Genomic DNA, 21,602 nt, shown 5'->3' on the forward strand with positions numbered 1-21,602 from the left:
CTTGGAGTGAGATTTCAAAAGCACCGCTCTTATTCAGGCTCCTTCAGAGACAGGCACATATCCCAAAGCAGTCAGTGTGATTTAGAGGTGCTGAGCTCTTCTGGTGAAAAAAAAAGAAAAATCCCACTTATTTGGTGCTTTCCATATTTAAAGCTGTTGTTTAATGACACAATTAAATTTTATTTTCAAATAGATAGTGCAGAATGTTATCCCCGACTAGAACTCAGTGCTAATTCCATCTCTAATCAGTAGATGGCACCATGAATTCATGAAACAGGATGGAGACCAGAAAGAAGTATAAATTTATCCAAAAAAAAGAAAAAGAAAAAAAAAAGAGAGGGAAAAAAGCATACACCCAACTTGACACACATAAATTGGGGATTAAATTCAGAGGATGTAACTTTCCTCCATTCCACCCCTCCAAAAATAAAATCAGCTGTGGAGCATGCTGTTACACCCTGATGCACAAACAGCAGCTGTATCTAAAATGTCCCAGCCTTGCCCTGTCACTGAGCTACATTGTCTCATGACCTCTTGTGAGATTAAAAAAAAAAAAAAAAAAAAAAAACAGAAACAGAAAAAAAAAACCCACCTTTTCCTCTGTCCTCCCCTTGCTCTGAACAAGGGCATCTCCAGAGCAGAAGGCCTGCCCCAGCTGGAAGAAGGACCCAGGAGCAGCCCACAGGGGAGCTTGGAGGAGAAGGCAGGTAGGGTTGCAAATCCAGCCCCCGAGGTTGAGCCGGCATTTGGAAAGCCTCGCCTGGGGCTTCTGGTCCATGGACGAAACCCCTTCAGCCCACGGACGAAACCCCTTCAGCATGCAGGGGGTCCGTGAGTCCATCCAGCTAACCACAGGCTGTTGGCAACTTTAAGGCTAAGAGCAGACAGTTGGAGAAGAGTTTATAAGACTTTTTTTTCTCCCACTCAAATGGCAAAATTTCTACTTGAGGTTCAAAGGCTGGTAGAGGCAGCCTCACCCTCTCCCACACCAGCACCCTACATCCCTGAGGGAGCACGGTGCAAGCCAGCAGCTCCGCAGCAGAGCCCCACTGCCTGCAGCGTGTACTTGCCAGGAGGCAAGCTCTGCTCAAAGGAGCAGTTCAGCGTATCTGGGTGTTTACTCTTCTCCTGGCCCAGCTGCACTCATCCTAACCTGTGCTGGTAAGATAACCGTTTTGACAGGCGCAGAGCTGGCACCCACCCGACACCTCTTGATGCCCACCGGGCTCCCACAGGGCTTCACTGGTGGGTGCCAAGTGCAGCAAGAAGGCGTGTTCCTGCACGCACGCCATGGGATGTGCAAGATGTGCTCACCCCCAGCAAAAATCTGCTGCCTTAAATATGGGCTCTCCGTGCTCTTACATACGAACAGTGAGTGTGAAAATTCTGCCTGTCCATCTGTTCCTTAAAGGTTTCTTTCTTTTGCTGCGTGTTAGAATTTCTCCCCAAATCTTCTTCAGCAGCACAAATCACATCAGTGACATTTATAGGTTAAGTAAATAGTATGCTGCTGACATCATCTAAGCACAGTAACAGGCACAGTTAGGTTGTCTATGGATAGCTTTAATGCTACGGACTTCATGCTCCGTTTATCTTGTTCTCAATGAGCGGTAATTAAAATCTGCAGTAACAGAAGTATTGCTCTGAGAAGCAATACCTCTACCATGAGAAGCATGGAAATTTTGCCAACAGAAGAGAGAGTTCAATCAACAGTTTCAACCATGGCACAGAAGTGAAAACTCTGACGTTTAAAATTTAGAGAGGAGAGCAGCGCAACAGTAAAAAGATGAGCTTACCTTGCATTGCATGGAGCCTTCTTGTCTCAGGCCCAAGGAGGAGATGCTGTAAATTTCTGCCATCTCAGGCGCTACACGTCTGGTTGTTACAAAGTGATTTTTCTTCCTGGCCATTCCTTATTATTTTCCCAGCCTGCCTAGCAGACACAACACAGGAATTACCAATACCATCAGCAGTGACACAATTGATTAAGTATGAGCAATACCAGCTTGGGTTTTGCATTCTGTCAGAGCTCTGTAATGGCAGCACAAGGGGCCTTGCTTGTTGAGCAAGAAGGGCTTTATGTCACTTGTCCCTAGAGCAAGGCACAAGTGAGCTTGACGGAGAAGGTAGCGAACATACTGTCAGAAGCCATATTCGCAGGGAAAGGCAGAACAATGGAGATTAAATGACAGTGCAGAATCAAGGAATTAAATCAACCCCGAGGCTCAGATATTCCAGGCTTCCCCACAACACCTGCTAGAGGCACAAGGGAGGACCTGGAGCGAGGCCCTGCGGAGGTCTCACCACCTGTACCAACACACTGAGGGAAAACCTGCAAAATCGGTTGTGGCTCTTCTAAAAATCATGGTCCGTGCAACTTAGTGTCCAGCTGCATGCTCACCTGATTTCTGGTCTGAAATCTGGACTGGAAAACAACAGTAGGATTGCTTTGAGTCCAACTCCTTTTTACTCTTTCTCTCTGCACAGGAACATAACTCCTGCCCGCCCTCCTGCTGCAACAGTGTAGTTCACTTCCAAGTGGTTGTAATAAGAAAGGAAAATAATTGCTTGCTATAAATCAAAGGAGGTTACTCAGGCCACTTACACACTGCTAACTTGGTAATTACACCGTTCTCCCAAGGGATGGGAGGGACCCTGAACCCACGCCTGCCCTTTCAACAGTGTGCCCAAATCACTGCAACAAGGTACTCTGCACCTAAACATCTTTTCCTCTGGATGCTGTTCCAGCTTACACGGACTGGTAAAACATTTTTTGGCTGGGAAGATGGTAATAACAGATTTAGGATTTTCACCTGAAAAACCTCAACTCAGCTCCAGTCCCACTGCCAGGGAAGAGTTAAGTTTTCCACGGTCAGGGAAAGAGGTTGAACAAGGAAAACTGAACCCATCAGCTCAGTCTGTAGCAGCCTGATAGCTACCCTCTTGTCCCAGGCTGACATGGAGACACCTTTGCTCAAGTCTGAGTCAGATGGAAAATATAAACCTTGATATTGTCTTTCACAGATTTGTGCTGGTTACAGTATAAATGCTTGTGCAAGAGCGAACAGCAACATTTCAAAGTCTTGGTAAATAAGCTCAAAATCCAATTATAGCAACTTACTTCTTCACTATAGCAAATAAGAAATACTTCTGGGGAGTAATGTTTCAGGCTGGCTGTAGATTTGGGAAGTCCCTTGTTACTTTTGATGCAGTAATACATGGGGACGATGGACACTGCTCATTTTATAGCTCTGTATGCCTCTTCCTGCTGGTGTGCAGCCACTACCACACTGCCTCTTTGGACCATCCAATGGTCCAAACTCAGAAATCTTGTGGTCAGCTCTGTCAGAGACATTGTAATGTTAACCTTGAATTTTTACTTATTTTTTTCATCTTCTGCCTGTAAAATAGGAGTGACAATAATAATCACTTAAAACTAGAAAACTAACTGCATTCATGAACAGTCCCTCTGTGCCCCATTTTCCAAAGAGCTTCAGGTACAATGAATCCATTCTCTTGTTTCTCCTTGTTATTTATTTAGATTAAAAACTTCAGAGCAGGAAAGGTTGCAAACAATTAGCATAGTCCTGTTGCCAAAGTCCCATTGCCAAACCTCTGAGCTCGCAAGGAGGTTCCCTCCATACCACTGATGCTCTCCATGGATACAGCAAGACACTAGCTTGTGTTTGCATGATATCAAGGACTGTGGGGTCTTAATTAAACCTGAGGCCCCTAACCCCCACCAGTATGAGAAATAATCCTTAATTGGTGCCAAATTGTTTATAGGCCATTTACAATGTCTTCACCAAACCGGTCTCCTGTGTCTGCTTATAACAGAAGAGTAAGTTATGAAACAAGAGCCACCACCTGCTTGGTAGTCAGTCTAAAATACAGCAACCCGTGACTGCTGCTCTGCTCGAACAAACGAAAAAAAGGGAGCTGACGTTACACAATTCAATAGCAAGGAGAAAGTGGCCAGCAGCAATATTATCAAATGTACATAATTCATTCACACTTGTTATCAATGTAGGATTGTTTCCCTATATATTTTTCTCCTCACCAAACAGGGCTTTCTATGCAATTTTCTCCAAGATTCAAGTTGGATAAAATCTTTTTAAAACTAGCTGCTTAAAAAGAAAAAATTATTCTCTTCAGTATGGCTTAGGAAAATTAACATTATTTGTGCTACAGTATATTAGTAGGATACCATTAGGAATTCTGTTTAGCCAGAAAGGATATGTTTAAGCTAGCGACCAAAATACATGTTTAAGACACACAGAGTGCGTGCCGGCTGGCTTGCTGCCTCTGCACGGCTTGCTGCTTCCTAGAGGGGAGCTGTGAGGCTGGCACCACCCTTCTAGCAGCCACCCCACCTCCCCTTCCACAGAAAGATGTGCCTTTAGCACCAGTCTGTAGTTTTCCTAACTGCTGATATTTCAATTTTCAGTGTACCTGCAGCTGGTTGTTGTTTAGACAGCTTCTATATTATTAGAGAGTAGCAATGACTGATCTTGAGCCTGAAGCAGTATTTTCACCATAAGCCCTGCAGTTCAGCTCTTATAAGCAGAGCTAAGTAATGCATGAAAAATTTTATTTGACAAATGTAAACATGGTATGTGTGAATTTTCATTAATATTTCACATGAAGAAAACAGGGCCAAAGTAATCACATATGTATTGAAATTTAGCCACTATCTCTGGTGATAAGCAACATAGCTTTGACACCAAACACACACAGGTCACTCACTGTTTAAAATGACAAAGGATATTTCTGTGTGAACAGCATTTTACTCGCCAGACCTTATCTCAAGAGCTTACTCACATATTTTGATATATATATAAAGTCTGAAATAGTTTTCCTTTAAGTTCTCTGTCTCGCATTCCCTGCTCTGAAACACACAGTACCTCCAGGGCCCTTCTCAACTCGTGTTCCCCTTTGCCACTGCAGCCACCTTTGCTTTTCTGGACCTCCCCTTGCAGGACTCCACACGGTGTGGGAGGAAAGAAGTCACCTGGCAGCAGACACGTGCCTGACTGCATCCCACCAGCCACAGAAGATGACAGAAACAAATCCCACCAGCCTTGGCAGGCTTTGTATCTATCTGCCAGTAAAACAAAAATAATCTTTGAAGCATACCTGGGCTGTGGAGCAGCCAGAGGTTTGAAATATATTCACAAAACCATAGGAGATCTGCCACAGGTTAGTACCAGAGACTGGTGAATTCAACCCGAGAGGCGTGGACATCTTCAAACTGTGCATCCACGGTGCTGCGGCTATCTAAATTCTGCATTTCATTGCAAAGAAGCCTCTAACTCCTCAAATGTAACACTGAGCTAATGTCAGCATTAACTTAGAAAATGTGTAGCTGTATAACAGCAATTTGAACTTGGGTTTCAGAGCAAGCTGAAAGTATTATACTAACAAAATGCACTTTATGACATAGTCCACACCTAGTTTCAGACGCCTCACAGACCCTTAATGGTTTGGGGCTTTTTTTCTTGGTGGGGGTTGTTTTCTGGGTTTGGTAATATTTCATTTACAGGAAGGTTGAAGACTGTATGCCAATATATGCACTTGCACCATATTTCTTTAAATATGTTCCAGGAAATGCCATACTCATGAACTGCTCTGTAATGTAATCCTTCAGACTGGAGCAATTCATAAGATCCCGAGAACAAAAAAGCTTTTTCAGCAGGTATAGTTAATCAGGAAGTGAGTACATGCCACATTAGAATCCCCTAAGGGTTTCTAGTGTTCAACCAGAGTATGGCCAGGTTGTTGTTTTGCTGGGAAAGCTGTCACAGGACAGACGTCCTCATTAGAGCTCCATTTTCACGTTCTCTGGAGTTCAGAGCAGAAGCTTTGCCATCTCTGCTCTAAGACCTTTATTGGTTGTGACCCAGGACAGACTCGAAGGAAAATTCTCAGCCCTACAGTCCAAAAAGTTCACAGTGCAAGAAGCAATTCACACTAAGGATAAACTGTGAAATGCATTCTTAAAAGTGTTTTATTATCATTTTTTATTCGAGTCTGGTGCTGGAGGTAGACATCTTTCTTTGACACAAAGCCCCTCGTCCACTACCACTGTGAGAGCTCCAGGGACAAAACTGCAAAGTGGTTTTCAAGTCTATTTTAGGAATGGTTTTACAATCAGAAAGGGAAATGTGATATTCAAATCAAATGGCTAAATTTTTCAGTATTAAAGGTGATGGGGAGAGATCTGCTCTAATAGCACAGAATGAAGAACAAAATGCAAATAACCTAGCGCAGAGAAGCTGTGCATGGTCCAGCACCTGCTGAAGTCACACGTTTCCATCTGGTGATGTCGGTAGGGGATCAGGCTGTAGGGGGGCTCCTGGAGGACAGAAGACCAGGGGCCGGGGGCTGGCATCCCTCTCCCGGCACAGCGCAGGCAGCGCGTGCAGCATCACACACTGCAGTGGTCGATGGCGAGCAGCACCCTTGCTGCAACACATAACCCCCAGCACGTCACGATAAATGTTGGCTGCCTGACAGCCTCCAGCGAGATCATCCACATCTACTCAACACCATCACACGAAGACCCCAAAAAGCAGTAGTTTAAGGGACACAACAGTTCTAAATATTGCGCTTTCCTTCTCACTGCTGGAGCAGACTCAATTAGAACAGGATAACGAATTACATCAGGCTGGCACGTAAGGCAATAACCCTCCAAACACAGAGGCGCGTGCCTCTCTGGAGCCTGGCTGGTGTCAGCAGGATGTGACACAGACACTCCAGCTGTACCTGTGCAGTGTGGCTGCACACAGCAGCTGAGCGTGGCCCATAGACATTCAAATCCAGTTCATCTCAAACTGTTTCCAACAGCTCCACTGATAAGAGAATATAAGCATACTCACAATATATGTAAACAAACCTAGATTTATTTACAATTAGCAGAGAATGGTTTCTTAATGTTTTTATTAAGCTATTTTTGATTGGTACGGTTACTTATTGTTCACTTGCAAAAGTGGAAGGCTTCTATAGCTCTTTTGCCATAGAAGTAAAACAAATGTTATCAGGTGACGGCATAACTCAACGGCACCAAAGAGAATGGAGCAACGCTAATTTACATGAGCAAAGGATCCAGCCTCCAGGGTCCTCTGTGTTTTCAAATTAAAATGGACACACTGCAACCTTTAGTCTGAAAGAGGGTAGTCTAGTATAAAAAGTACTGAAAAATTGCTGCTTGTTCAAAACCAGCTATGCCTTTGTACTAGCTTTTCTTGTAGAGCTTATTATATGCATTTTCTTGGCCCGAATCATAGAACAATGCACCCAACCGTACACCACACAGAAGGTACGAAATTCAGCCATGTGCTGCTTTGAGTGTGTCTGCCTGTACTACTGCTCCAAAAATCCAAATCTGAGTGTCATTGGCACTGAGGGCAAGTCAGTGCTCTGAAACATGTCTACTTACAGGAAACCATTGCTACTCTGCATGTCTGAGGGTTTGTCAACATAGGGGAGATTTACTGAGGCAATTATACTGCTGTAACTGAGCACTAAACCTCTGTAGTCATGCTGATGCAACTCCCTAGTACTAAAGTACTTAGATGCAGTTCAGATTAAATTGCTTTGAATGCAATATAATTATTATACTGGCATAATCATAAGAGGAAATACTGCTTTGCAGACAACTTCTTAGAAGTGAAAGGCTCTTCTGCCCTGGAAAAGACTAGGCAGATACAAATAATGTATCATCAGATTTTTTCCTGTCTCTGATTATCTGTGTCTCTGTTAACAGCCTGCATGGCAGGCAGCTTGGGCTAACAAACAGGGCACAGGTTCAAGACAACTAGTGTCTCATCTCTGGTTTTCACATGTGGAGTGACACCAGGTAAGTCTCCTGTTCTTTTTGCCTTTAGGGTTTGTTGGTAACACTGATATTTTTTCTGGCAAGTTAATAGAGGAGAAATGCCAATTTGATACAGTCACTGTCTAATTTTCCCAATTCAGATACTTTTTCTTCTTAACACTGACTAAATAAACCAAAACATCTATTGCTCCAGTGTTCCACATTACCACATTCACCACACAAATATGGCTCCTCTGCTCAACATATCTGGTCCTGACAGTTGCAAAAGGTTTGCACATTTAGAAACTATTTAAGTTCAAAACTGAGCTCCTCTGTGTGAATCTAACTGGTGTAATTCTCCAGAGACAGGTGAGGAAGAGCAAAGACACATTTGAATACACTTCCTCTGAAGCCACAGAAGTAGTTCTTTGTTTCAGCATGGCATTTTACCTGCAGTGCTGCAGAGATGCACACAGTGACTGCTATCCCAGATGTCCAAAAATAGGTCTTACAAAACTATCTTGCCCTGCTAGATGAACGGGATACGCAGTAGGTCCACTAACAGATTTAAGTGACCTTAAAGTCTATTTGCTGATAGGTCACTGTTGGTCTAGTCTCAAAAACCACACTGTGTATTTAAAAGACTCACCACAATCAAAGAGCTGTGCTGTGCCATGGCTCCAGAGCATTATGGGCTGCTGCAGAAACAGCAGTACCTCACAGCCAGGCACTGGGTCACAGGAGCCCGTGTGCCTCTGGAGACCCCGATACAGTATCTCCCACTCCTTTGTCAGCCTCTGCACCAGCTCCCCATTCCCAGTAAAGGCTTTATGTGGTCTCTGTAGGCACCAATCTATGCCCTAACTAGTGGGCTTTCAAATTTAGGCGACCAGTAATGTCATATATTCGATGGCTAGATGATGCCTGGACTGTCAAAATGACTCCAGGCTTCCTTTGGGGTAGCTAAGTCAAAGCCTCCTTTTCTGAGTTTGATTTTCTTTTCTTGCTCAACTGACAGGTGGGAGCTAGGGGCAATCTTCCTTCTTATTTTCAGGTGCCTGCCAGCACACAGGGATATGGGCACAGCTGTCAGAGACTCCAGCAACTCAGCCCCAGCAAGAAGCAGAAAAGCCAGCACATCTGCCTCTTCACAGCACCCATGAGACATGCCAGGCAGGGAGCTCCACAGTGGGGACAGGTCTGCCTGACATCAAAACCACATCTCCACTATGCTGGGGGCACCACATCACGCTGCAAAGGCCCCACCAAGAGCATGGCTGCCCTGTACCCTCCACTTTGGGTCTGGACCCTGCATGATGCTTTATATTGACTACATACTGCACCCTGCCCATGTTTCACACTGGTCCTGGCATGCATGAAGCATTTCAGAGACAAAAAAGTCACAAGCAACATGAAGGCTAAACAGATAACAGCTTGACATCAATGAGAGAAAGTTGGTACCCCTTCAAACCCAACCTGCAAATAAGTGAAAAAAGCCAGTGCTCCCAAGGCAGCAGTCTGAAATGATTCAGATTAAAAGCCGGTGATGTACCATTATACTCCTGAGCACACCTTGGGATATAAATTTTTCCCCTGGTATTTTTGAATAACAAAGTGTAAATCATGTGAAAAGGTATGTGTGTCCTTCTCCACCCAGCTGGCACAGGTCAGGAGGTTCCTGCAAAATGCCTGTGAGAAGTGAAAGGTGGTGAATGTGCCAACATGTCCCATTAGAAAGAATGGAGCAAGGCGGAAACATGCTGGCACAGAGTTCTTCAGGTCAGCTTTACCTTTCTCCAGATATAATATGATCTGGAAAGTGTTAGATTTCAACTGCCATCATAAGCTTTCAGGAACATGAAACTCTTGGGGGTTTTTTCCTCATAACACGGAAAATTTCACACTGTTCTCCACAAACCAGTAAGAATGAAAAAACTGGAACATGTCACACAGGAACAGTTTTGGTTAAATAAACAGTAAGGTGGAGATACACAAGATAGCTCTTGCATGCTACCCATCTAACACTTAAGTCTCACACACTAAAATGTCTGCATGAAGTCCTGGACTCATTGAGATTTGGAGTCAGAGTGTTATCCATCAAGAATAGGTGGGAGCGTTACACATAGGAGAAAAGGGATTTCAAGTTTAACTCATCTGTGAAGATAACACTTGGATGCTTCCTGCATTATCATATCTTTGCATTTTATCACAAAAGTCATCAATATCCTGAAATGCTTAAGTTAGCATCTCTCCCAAATATTCACAGCTTAATAAAGTATAGCTGTTATATGCTGCAAATATTCACTTTACATAATCAAATGATCAACTCATGATCTTCCAGGTACTAAAATGTGCACACACTTATCTGATAAACAGAAAAAAATCCACATTTCATCTATTATCTGATGGACACATTTTAAAATCAGCATTCATTATTCTCAGAGTATTTAAATGTATGACTCACGTGTGTGTCACATCACAATCTAAGGACCAAGGTAACTGTTCGACTTCATACCTGTGAATGTGATTGCTCATATTTGCTAACTAAACAAATATGCAACTCTTTGAAGGCATGGAGAATAATGTGAGACATTAAACTGTACAATGGAAAAAGAAATCACACAAGCAACCAAAGAGATGACAAAGATGTATTAGATCAGCATGCAATGGCTATCTCACTTTTGGGGTACTTTTCTTAAAAGTACTAGATCTTCAGGAGATGTTGAATATTTCCCTTCAGAGAAAAATCAAGCCCATCTGAAGGTGTCAGGCAAGAAGCCTGCCCTTGCGATAGAAGGCTTGGGTTTCACTTCTACTGTGCCAAGAAACTTGCTGCCTCACCTCAACAAACCTGTAAAATACTATGATGGAAGGTGCATTATTCCAGGGCACGTGGACATCACAGCCCCAGGAGTCAGATAAATGTCTGGAAAAGAGTCATCAACCACAGCATGAACACTACTTTCCCTTGGAGTTTTCCTTCAGCTTGTTTTAAATTTGGTGCTTTCTTAATTTTTAATCTCTTGCTTGAAACCCCAGCACTGAACAGGGAGCACCATGGGTCATCCAGGGCAGCATCTTGAGCTCCACTACTACAAGCTGCTGTTCCAGGCAACAAGAAAAGTAAGAGATGAAGGGCATTGTGCACTTTTTAGGTGTAGGTTGTCGGTGAAGTTGCTACGCGTGACACTTTTTTGGTATGGGCACTCGTTTCTAGGCAACACTTTTGTAAACAACTTTGAAGTCAAAATGAAAAATTACAGCCTGAGTGCTTTTTTTGCTTTTATCCACCGTACCTTCATGACTGTACTAGTCCATTTAAATGGCAAAGCAGTGCTGAATGCAAACAGCCTCCTTCTGCAGGCTGTCTCCACAGTTCAATTACCAGTGCTTTAACAGTGCTAATTAGCATTCCTCAGAGCTAGATCTCTTTGAGTGACAGGTAACCATGGAGAGTCACAATCCTGTAGGTGATCAGCAAGAGTCTGACTTTTCTTTTTAATTAAAAATTAGAAATGCCTTAAACAAAAATAATTCTTCACTGATTTATGCTATTATCCCAGGGTTGCCAAGCTGGAGAGAAGAACATTAGTGTTGTAAAAATGAAACAATTTTTAAATGAATAGACTAGGGCGATAGAAAGGAGAGCAGGTTTATTATCTGTAACAAGAGGATGTACAAGAAATGATGGTACAAAATAGTAGACACTTCTCCAGAGAGTTGGCATGGAGACCAAAAATAGGACACTTTCCTGAATGTGGGATGGGATTGCCCCAATTTATTTTAGATTTTAATAAGATAGATAGATAAATACTAAGTCTGTTGTACAAATAGAAATTTCACAGGGATATCATTTGAATAAAATTTAACCATGAGTTATGTTGAGAGATAATATTGCATCTGGTCCAAGTGAGAGCCAAGACTGGAAATTGAATCAGCCAGATAATCAATTAGTGAAAATTGTTTTCAGCGTAACTATGCCATTTCCTGCCAACTAATGATCTAGTTCTGTTTCCAGAAATGGGCTCCAGCAGCAAAAAATTCATAGTCATATTTCTGAAAACTGTAGTGGGCCCAAATCAGCAGTGTTGACTCACCTCATCTGAATATTATTCATATTGCAACAATAATGATGCAAATTTTTAAGTTGCCAAAGATGAGGGGAAGGATATATGCATATTTGTAATTACAAAATGTTTTCCAAGAATAAGTCATCTCAACTCAGCGAACTCATTAATTGTAGATTCTAATGACAATGATTACATATAAGACAATAAAAGGAAGCAAATGATTGAGCAAAAATGATTCTAATAACAATGTTCACAATTCAGAACACTATTGTTCACAGGTAAAATCACAGCTGTTAATTGTGAAGTATCAAATAGCTATTCAACGAGGTTTTTTTAAACCTTCCCCACATAATTTCTTTTCTATATGCAAAAAAATAACATTGTTAAATCAATACGGTTCTCTCTGCTATAAAGGTATTTACATCTTTAAGACATTGCTCATGCTAGTAAAATTTAACTCTATATGGGAAGGAAGGAACTAAAGCTAATTGCATCCCTATAAAAATTTCGGTAGGATTGCCTAGTACTATTTCCTTTTAAAATCAGAATGGTAACCAAAGTTAATTTCTACAAAAGCTGGGAGGAATACTTTCCTAAAAATACAAGTAAAAAAACCAAACCCAGACAGCTTTCCATCTTACCAATTATAAATGCATAGTAGGCACTAGTAACATAAATACTGAATTTTCAGCTCATTTGTTAAATACTTTAAGCTTACAAATCAATAACAAAGTATCTATCTATAGCTGTCAAGATAGGCTAATAGCCAGGGCTAATCACAGTTTTACTGAAGTTTATAATACAGCCAATAAAGAAAAAAAAATAAGACTAAGCGTGTCTCTGAGTCTAATATTATCTTTGGTTTTTTTCCATGTTCACAAAAATATCAATCACTGACCGATATTTAACTCCACCAAATGCTCTGAACTTTTTATTTTGGAAGAAGAAATTTTACAGGCAGATGAAGCAGGGAACTGGCTTTGTGCCATCAAGAGACTTAAGAACTACCCAGCCCTGCAAAGTCTTATCCAAAGAGGAAATCTCAGCAGAGCTGGTAGCACCGAGCTGACTCAGTCTCAGCCAGCCCTGATTATTCCCAGTAAATTCAGTTTGACTCCTTAGTAGTTATCCACACACACACGCACAACTCCAAATTTTTAGGTCTTCTTACCTTTATATTTCAAGGAAATGATACACCAAGATTAATAATAAAGCTATTTTGTTCCAAATTCAGTCTGCTTATGTATCCATGTAGAATTGTTCATTCAAATGCCATAAATTTTAGTCACCAGGATCGACAGAAAGTTCTTAATAAAAGACAATTAATTGGTGGAAAATAACTCTCAGAATAAAGGCAGCCTGCTTTTGACACCAGGTTCTTCAGTTTGTTTTTAAAGTTGTTCTGCTTTCCTTAATCTCTACTGCAATGCAAGGGGACCAAGCAAGGGGAAAGAGATAGCTTACACAGGAATGGGGCAAGAAAATAAACCCATCACTGTTGAACAACTACGCTTGTCCTTGCTCTTGTAAAGAAACTCTCCCTCTTATGGATCTCCTAAACTATGACCTACTGAAACAAAGTAGATTTAAGCAACTACAAAGATCACAGATTCCTCTCAGTAACTTCCAAATTTAGAGTTATCAGGAAGTATGCAGAGTTTTGATTAGAAATAACCTTCTCAAGCATTGAAGAATTTTAAGGAAAAAAAAAAGTGTTTAGTTCAGAGTTATTTTAATTAAAAACATAGAAAATTAAACCTTCTATAATATTACTGTGCTGTTTAACAGTTTATACCCTGCTTGCTTCACTCACCTAAATAATTGCATCCTGGCAAGTTTAGGTTTTCGAAGATTAATGATCCTAGCCAAAGATGATTCATCTGCCTCAAGAACACTTTACCTTCATGTTGGTAAGATATCAACATGTTTATATGTACTAATGAAGTATAATCCAGTTTTTGCAGCACCAAATCCCATTTAAAATATGAAACAAGCTGTCTGTTAACTCAGCTGAGGGATGAAGTTCACTGACAAAGGAAGCTGATAAATTCTCCCCAAAATGGCTATCAGAATTTATCAGCAAGGTCTCCCAATATGATAGCCTCCATGCTTTGCCCGGTGACTGTGAAGCTGGAAGGGTTCCTAGTTGGAATCTCTTCTTTTGCAAAACCTTTGACAAAATCTTGATCACTCTCATCCTTCCCAAAATCTATGCAAGCAATCAGATTGCCTTCAGTAAAACTTGTACCAAGACTTAAATGTGCTCCTGTTACCAATTCTGTGTTTGATTCTGGTGGATATTTCAGTGTCAGTAAATATTTTTAAATTTTCAGAATTTTATATGTTATTATTTCTCCTTTTCCCTGACAGAAACTGTCTGGCTATGAAAATTGAGTGGCATTTTTCTGAAACCACGTTCTGCTTCTCTTCTTTCAACTCTTGTCTCAGTCATCTTAAAAACAAAAATAACCTCAATCCAGTCTGGTCTTCCCATTAGTCTACTTGTAGGTAGGCATTATAGGGTAATATAAACAATATTTCCATTTTTTTCTTTAAGGGGTCCATAACTCTTCACCAGTCTTTCACTACAGAGATAGCTCCCAAAAGCAGGAGTCTTCACAGGTGGTGTTTTAACACGCTGTCCCAGTCCCTGCTGTGATAATATCATCTTGCTTTCATCATTTCTTAGCATTTTGAAATGTTTACCATTTGATACAACCCATTTTCTGAATAACATTATTGAGAGTACTATAAATCTGCTGTTTAGGAGTCCCTCCGGATGACTGAATAATTATATAGCTGAAAATACTTCCTTCAAGATAAGAAGCAAAATGTACTGAAAATATTAAATTATTAAAGTGAAAAAATTGCTTTACTGAAAAACAGGGCATGACAAGAAAACCTGATAGGAAGTTACACGGCAAGTTTGTAATTTACCACTGAATTATACAATGAATATAATTCTGTAACACGTGTCTCTTGTACAAAGCTCCCGTGGGACAGCATTCTGGCCCCTCTCCAGGGTTGAGGGTTGCCTGGGAGGTGTGCAAGCTGGACCCCACTGCGAGCCCCCTGCAACCCCGGCACACTGCAAGCGCAGCACGCAGGGCTGGCACACCGGCCTGCTGCTGCTGGCCACGGCACGCCGGGAGATCACCAGCAGAGGTGGCTCCACAGTCTGTTAAAGTCCAAAGTGTTCGGAACTGGTACCTATAGGCAATCCCTACAGGCTCTGTGCTGAGCCACATATCAGGAGTGTCATCTTCTCTTAATCTAAATTATGCTAAACTGTATTTCCATCAACTCCAGAAGAGCCATCAGGTGTATTCTGCAGCCTGAGCTCAGAAGCAGGTATACTGCAGGTGGTGAACAATGAATCTACCTTGCTCCTGTCTCAAACACAACTTAAGAGGTCAGAAGTTGAGTGTGCCACTCACTGTTATTTGTTCTCCTCTTCCCAGGAAGAGAATAGGAATTGGTAACTAATAAAAGTGTACTATAATTTTTCCTTTGGCAGCAAAGAGGCTGAAACACATCTGAAAGCCTAGAAAAAGTAGGATGCATCTTTTTATTCTAAACAAGAATTACTTGCAAAGAAAGGAAACAGTATCACATGTTCACATATTGAGTTTAAAATGTACATATGCAGGTAGCTCTGCACATGCTACAAGAATTTCAAATGCATATGGGCTAAATCTAACTTTCAGCGATGTTAAAAAGTTGCTTGCTACTTATTTCAGCAGGCCATAAGTGATTTTATATTCAGCAGAATGGGACAGAATGTATTCCTCTTAGGTACAGCAAACTGAGTATCTTGCAATGAAAGGCTGCATTGTTTTGTTCTAACTAAAGAGAAATAGTTGATGAGTGAATAAGAGCATGATCTAAAGCCTATTGAAATCAATGGAAAGATTCTCATTGACTTCTCCAGGCTTTGGATCAAGCCTCAAAAGAGCAGCTATTTCTCTCTGATACAGCAAGGAATCAATTCCCTCTCCCAGTGGTACTCTAAATAATTCAATATTTTGTCTCAGATCATTTCCTAAGAAAAATGATGAGGATGTTGTTTAAGTGGGTGATACCCTGAAGTGACAGAGTTTACAATGCATTCAGCCATGTAAAATCTCCTCTGTGCTGTACGCCCGCACAAAGACAGGGCAGAGCCAAAGCACCCCTCAGACACCAAGGAGCCTCCCCACCTGCAGGGAGGCTGCAGGACAACGCTCAGCCACACTTCTCCTCGCGCTGGCCAGAGCGCCATATGAATTTTGCTCAGTCTTGAGGAATGCCTGCGCTGTGACATTTCTTTAAAGAAACAAAATTATTTTTTCTTTGCAGTAAAATCATAATCTATTTGTACAATTTGTTTTGATGAACACAGAAGGGCAAAAATTGCCCTGCTGGTTGTATTACTATTTACCAACAGAAATGATACTCTCACCATTCTCCAATGTTTTTGCTTTATAGAGCAAAACACAACATGGAAATGAAATCTTCTTTTTGAGCTCTTTTGTTCCACGTGAAAAATGAATCAGTAAAAAGCAAACCAGCATTAGACTGAGGAACTCTGCCCCAAACCACAGGAAAAACCTTAGTAATTTTTACTCTCCTGCCATAATCAGGTGGCCTTCTGCTCACTAATCCCTTTCTGCTGTCAATTGGAGAAGGCTGCTACAAGTTGTTTAGGGACAGTTCAAGCATGAGCTGCAGCATTTGTGTCATCTCCCAGATGCAGAGGCCGACAGGAGCACAGCCCTGCTCGCAGTCATGCTTTCTCTCGGCCAGTGGCAGAGCGGCACTGGAAGGTATTCTCCCCATTTGCACAGAAGGACAGCAATTTGCAATAAGCTGTTTTAAGGGTGGAAAAAAAAAAAAAAACCACACTTCTCCACTCCCACCAGGCAGCTACCTAGCAACAGTTGACAAATGCACAGGATGAAATTGGTGCTGAGCTACAGCTCACGCGATTATCCCCCTTCCCTATCACTTCTGATTGAGTTACACCTGTGGGGAGCATCTCGCCAGCAGCACCTCTGATGAGTGCAGCTGTGGCAGCTCTGGCACATTCGCTCTCTCCCATTCCCAACACGAAGCACAGCCACAGTCAGGTCTTTCATCAACATCTATGGAGAAATACTAATCAGCATCTGTCCAAGCGTGCTCCTATTTTCCTCCCAACCTCCTTGCTGCATGCATATATGGGTACTCACACTCTTGCTCGCTGTGCATTTCAACTAAGCTGGATTATAGACACTATCATCTGCCTCCAGGACCAGGCATTACCTCAGGTGCACTGTGGTGCCAGTCCCAAAAGCTTGCCCTGACTCCTATGCAAAGCCTGGAAATCCTCACGCGCAGAGAGAAGCCTGCCGCCAAGGCCAGCTCCCCCTGCCAGCTCTTCCCTAAGAACAGGAAAAGACACAGGCTCTTCCCCTCGCTCAGGGTGCTCAGTGATGTGTTTTGGAGATCAGCTGGGTACTTCTGCCAAAGCCCACGCGGCTGCTCTGCCAGGCCAGCCTGCTGCTGCTCACCGCTGGCACAGCTAGGACAGCCATGGGGCAGGGCTGGCTGCCCCAAAACACTCCTGAAACCATCCTCACGGGTGGTACAAAATACACCCACTATCCTCTCAGGTGGCAGGAAGCATGTGCTCTTGGCAAGGCCAGAGACAGGGATCCTCAACATCTTTGCTCTGCCATTTGCCTAACGTCGCCATGTGCAGCCTGACTTTCCCCCACCCCAACCCCCTTGCCACTAAAGTACTTCTGCTCTAGTGTTTGAGATTCTATTTTCTATTGAGCTGCTACTCAGAGAGACTCAGAATATTTCTGACATGTCCTTCAACTTTGTCAGAAACTGTTGTTTTGGTTTCTCATGGTATCAGGACATTGAAGAATGATGAATTTCAAAGACATGATAATAAACAGATAACAGAAAATAAACACTGTCCAAACTTTTAGTCAGAGAAAAAATTCTCTGTAGATAATGTATTCCAGCAATTTTGATTGTTGCTTTTATATTATTGTCAACCAAACTGCCTACTTTTCTGGAAAAGGCTTTACAAAAAATGCAGCAATACACCATTAGTTTTATATCTTTTCATGTAAACAGCTTTCCCAAACCTTCCAACTCAGATTCCTCCTCCAAAACGATTTTGCATTAAATAATTTGTTTTGTTTACCAAGGGGGATTTGGCAAAATACTGTATTTAGGGCTCATTGTACAAAAATTATGAACCATCTCTTTGATTTGCTGTGTATACCTACAAAGATGAGCTAATATCACCACCACTTGGCCATTTGAATTGCCCTAACAATGTTTTGTGAGCAAACTCTAAGACTAAAAGCAACAATTTGAATTCCTTGTCCTAATTAGCATTTTAAGTTGGTTTTTAAAAAGAGCAAAAACTCCTTTTTGCACTTTTTTTATGAGCAACAGAGGAGAATAAATGTTGTAGATAGAAGCTTTCTTCTAGCATGAACCATTTAATCTGTTTTATACATGAAGAATTTCACCTTCTTGCATGGACATTTAGGCACTACACAGAGAAGACACATGCTCCTTCCCCCCACACACCATATACGAGCACCAAACTCAGTATTCAGCCCCTTTCATTCTGTTAGACTCCACAGCTCAACTGCCACACCAAAAAGACCACGATACACATTTGTGTGCATCACAACAGCCTCATCAATAAGGCACAGAGTAATGTCTATTTGTACCTTTGCCCTGAACCTCCAATCATTTTAAAGAACAGGATGAGTCTCTGACAGAGTCCCATGAGTAAAGGAGAAAGACAGCACGAGAATTTAATAGTTATACACTTCTAACCACAAAAGAAATCAGATGCTAAAACACCACTTCCTTTTCTAATGAGCAATTTTATACAGCAATGAATAAAGTAAATTTGAGAGTTGCTATTTATTACAAGGAAATTAAAAATGCTCAGAGCATACAGAAAGCAAATTTATCGGGGAAGACATTGCAACCGGTTCTCAAATGTATTAATCCCTGACTGAGATGGGGGAGAAACATTCAGTTTTTTCTTTAACCAACCCTGGTTTTGTGTTATTAAACACTCCCTCCGCTGTTGATAAAAAGCAGCAGTGCAGGAGACCCCACACTAGCTGTCTTGCCTCTTTCCCACTCCAGGCATGGCTCTGCCTTTGGGAGGCTCCCAGCCGGATCCCACACTGTCAGGAGCATGTGTACACCCGCTCTGCTGTGAGACACACAAAACCGCACTGCAGCCCCTTTGATTCTGTACTTTCTGTCCCTGCCTAGATAACTTTTCAGAAGCTGACAGAGCCTTTACAATTTAATTGGTGTTGACACCTTTTGAAGCAATGCCTTGAGGCGCCGAGGGTCATTGTCTACTTTATCCTGCTTTTCTGCGGCTGCCTCCATTTGGCTACCTTGCAGCCTGTGGTGCTGTGGTGGCCCCTGCACTCTTCATTCATGTTTGTACTTGTACTGGGTCCCGTTACAAGGACCCTTGTTAAACGCCCAGCAGGCAGCACTGAATAGAGATTTTGACTATCTGGGATTTGAAGGCCTCTAGCAATAAGGGAGAAAGCCCTGTAAACACAAAAGTATCCCAGTAGCAGTGGGGCGTTAACGTAATCACGCATTTATGCCACAGGACCTCAGGACCAAGCTCCTTACTGTCAATTCACTAGCTATTAAGCCTTAGTAATTAGGTGGTTTCCCGTGACTTTTCTTTCTTGGGATTCACCAACTATCATTTTCCATATGTCCCTTTTTCCCAGAGCAGTTATACACCCTTACACACTCAATAAGCCAGGCAGATGGTACCACGTACCAGGCTCTGAGCAGCCAAAGCCAATTCAAAACAAGTAAAAAAGGTTTGGCATGGCATTCCCAAAGCTGCCCAGGAAACCTGGATCCAAAAATCACAGAGGTCCCACGGCCTTAGATAGCAAACACATCTCTCCAGGTTCAGCCTTGCAGTGCTCACAAGAAGCGAGACTCTTATGGGCAGTCACATTCCCAAAGCAGCAGCACTTGCACACAAGACAAACAGGATAGAGACACTACCAGCACTTTCAGAACCATATTTCACTTCATTAACAACTTTAAATATGCATTTCTGTGTCTTTTCTTCAGGTTTAAATAATTAAGGCTCTCCAATTTCCTACTGAAAATGCAAAGGACTCACTCAGTTTATTTGGTCCTAAGTGTCAGTCAGCTTGGGGCCACATCTTAGTAAAAGTCAGCCTCAAACTCTGTATTAAGACAGTGAATAAATAAGAGCATAACTAAAATGGAAAATAAAATTTCAGTTAGGTAAATTCAAGATATTAAAGTGTGGCCAGAATAACCTCAGTGGCAATTTCCTATTAGAAAAATTCACTCCTCTCCCAAAAAGCAGTCTTGCTAGAGAAACCCCATGGCTGGGCTTTGCATTTTCCCAACCTCTCTTTGCCACATTTTAGAGTCTGCTTTTCCATGGTGATTATGAATTTCAGCAGTTCACCCCTGGGGCTCTGACAAATGAGGCTTGGAATTCCAACACAATGCTACCAACTGCTCCCACTTTCAGTATCACCTGGTCCTTCGCCATCTGGGGGATACTCATTCCTGTGTCCATGGTCCCACCAACCCCTTGCTTCTACTGTGGATAAAAGCAAGCAGAACTGGGCCCCAATACACATCTGCACCCCATGGAAACTGGGATCTGACTCCAGATCTTTACTCCTTGTTGCATCTCTTCCCCTCAGTCACGTCTGCAAGCCTCTCTCTCACAGCCAGCTGCAGCCATCCTCCTTCCTTCCCTCTGTCCCCAGCCTGCCCAAAAGATGGCTGCACCTCTGGGTTCTTTATTTGAACCAGTGCCATACCCTATACATTTCCATTACCTCAATTAACATGTGACCATAAGACCAAGACTCAGAATAAAAACAACTTTTCACACACTGACAAAGCTGTATTCAACTGTGATAAAGGACTTACCTTTCTTATGCTCTACGAAATCTCTTTGCATCTTTCCATGGGCTTCTCTGGCATTGGCACATAGGGCTCTCTGGAAGTACATCAAAGTCCAACAAACAGGAAAAAAACCCCCTGTAGGTGCAGTGGAAGAAAGGAGCGGTTCTGGAGAGACCAAGCTGGCCTGGTTATGAACAGACATGATAGAGAGTTTCACAGAAACCACCCCCGATGACAGGCATGCTGTTGCAATGAGCTAAACTTAAATAACGCCAAGAACAGCTTCCAGCTGCGACACGCTTCACGCGGCACTGCTGGCTCAGCCAGGAGAGGTTTCCCTTTGGCTGACAGAGGAAAATGCTATTTGCAGAGCACAAATGTCCCATGAACAGTGCTAGTGGTGACAATTTGCTGCACAGACTTTGGAAGAAAGTTACTGGATGAGAGTTTATTGCGCCCACCTAGGTGTCTGCTTTCTTGAAAACTAAAGTCAATCAAAAGGTCACTACAGCTGAGCTAAGGCAGAACCTTGTTTTTCTCCTATTTTCATCATCTGAATCAGAGCCTGCAGGAGGGGATGGCAGCTAGTAAATAAAAAGTAAAGAAACTCCTCTAGAATGGCCACTCTCTATCGTGTAAGTTCAGTTCAAGTTGTTCCTTGCAAAGATTAAAATAAATATTCAACTCTTTCCCCATGGAGGCAAGGGCTTTACAGAGTCCATTGCAAGGCACAGGATATTACCTATGTACATAAAGAATCTGACCTG

At 42.3% G+C, this 21,602-nt stretch overlaps 1 long non-coding RNA gene across 1 annotated transcript; it reads right to left on the reverse strand.

Annotated features, from left to right (window-relative positions):
- Positions 1 to 771: 771 nt before the first annotated feature.
- LOC141926767 (uncharacterized) lies at positions 772 to 20,075 on the reverse strand. Its single transcript, XR_012624206.1, has 3 exons — positions 20,066 to 20,075; positions 1,797 to 1,933; positions 772 to 874 (listed from the first exon to the last, which is right to left on the reverse strand). It is a non-coding gene; the product is annotated as an uncharacterized LOC141926767 (long non-coding RNA).
- Positions 20,076 to 21,602: the final 1,527 nt, after the last annotated feature.

The sequence above is a fragment of the Strix aluco genome, chromosome 8 (genome assembly GCF_031877795.1).
Source record: "Strix aluco isolate bStrAlu1 chromosome 8, bStrAlu1.hap1, whole genome shotgun sequence".
NCBI lineage: Eukaryota > Metazoa > Chordata > Aves > Strigiformes > Strigidae > Strix > Strix aluco.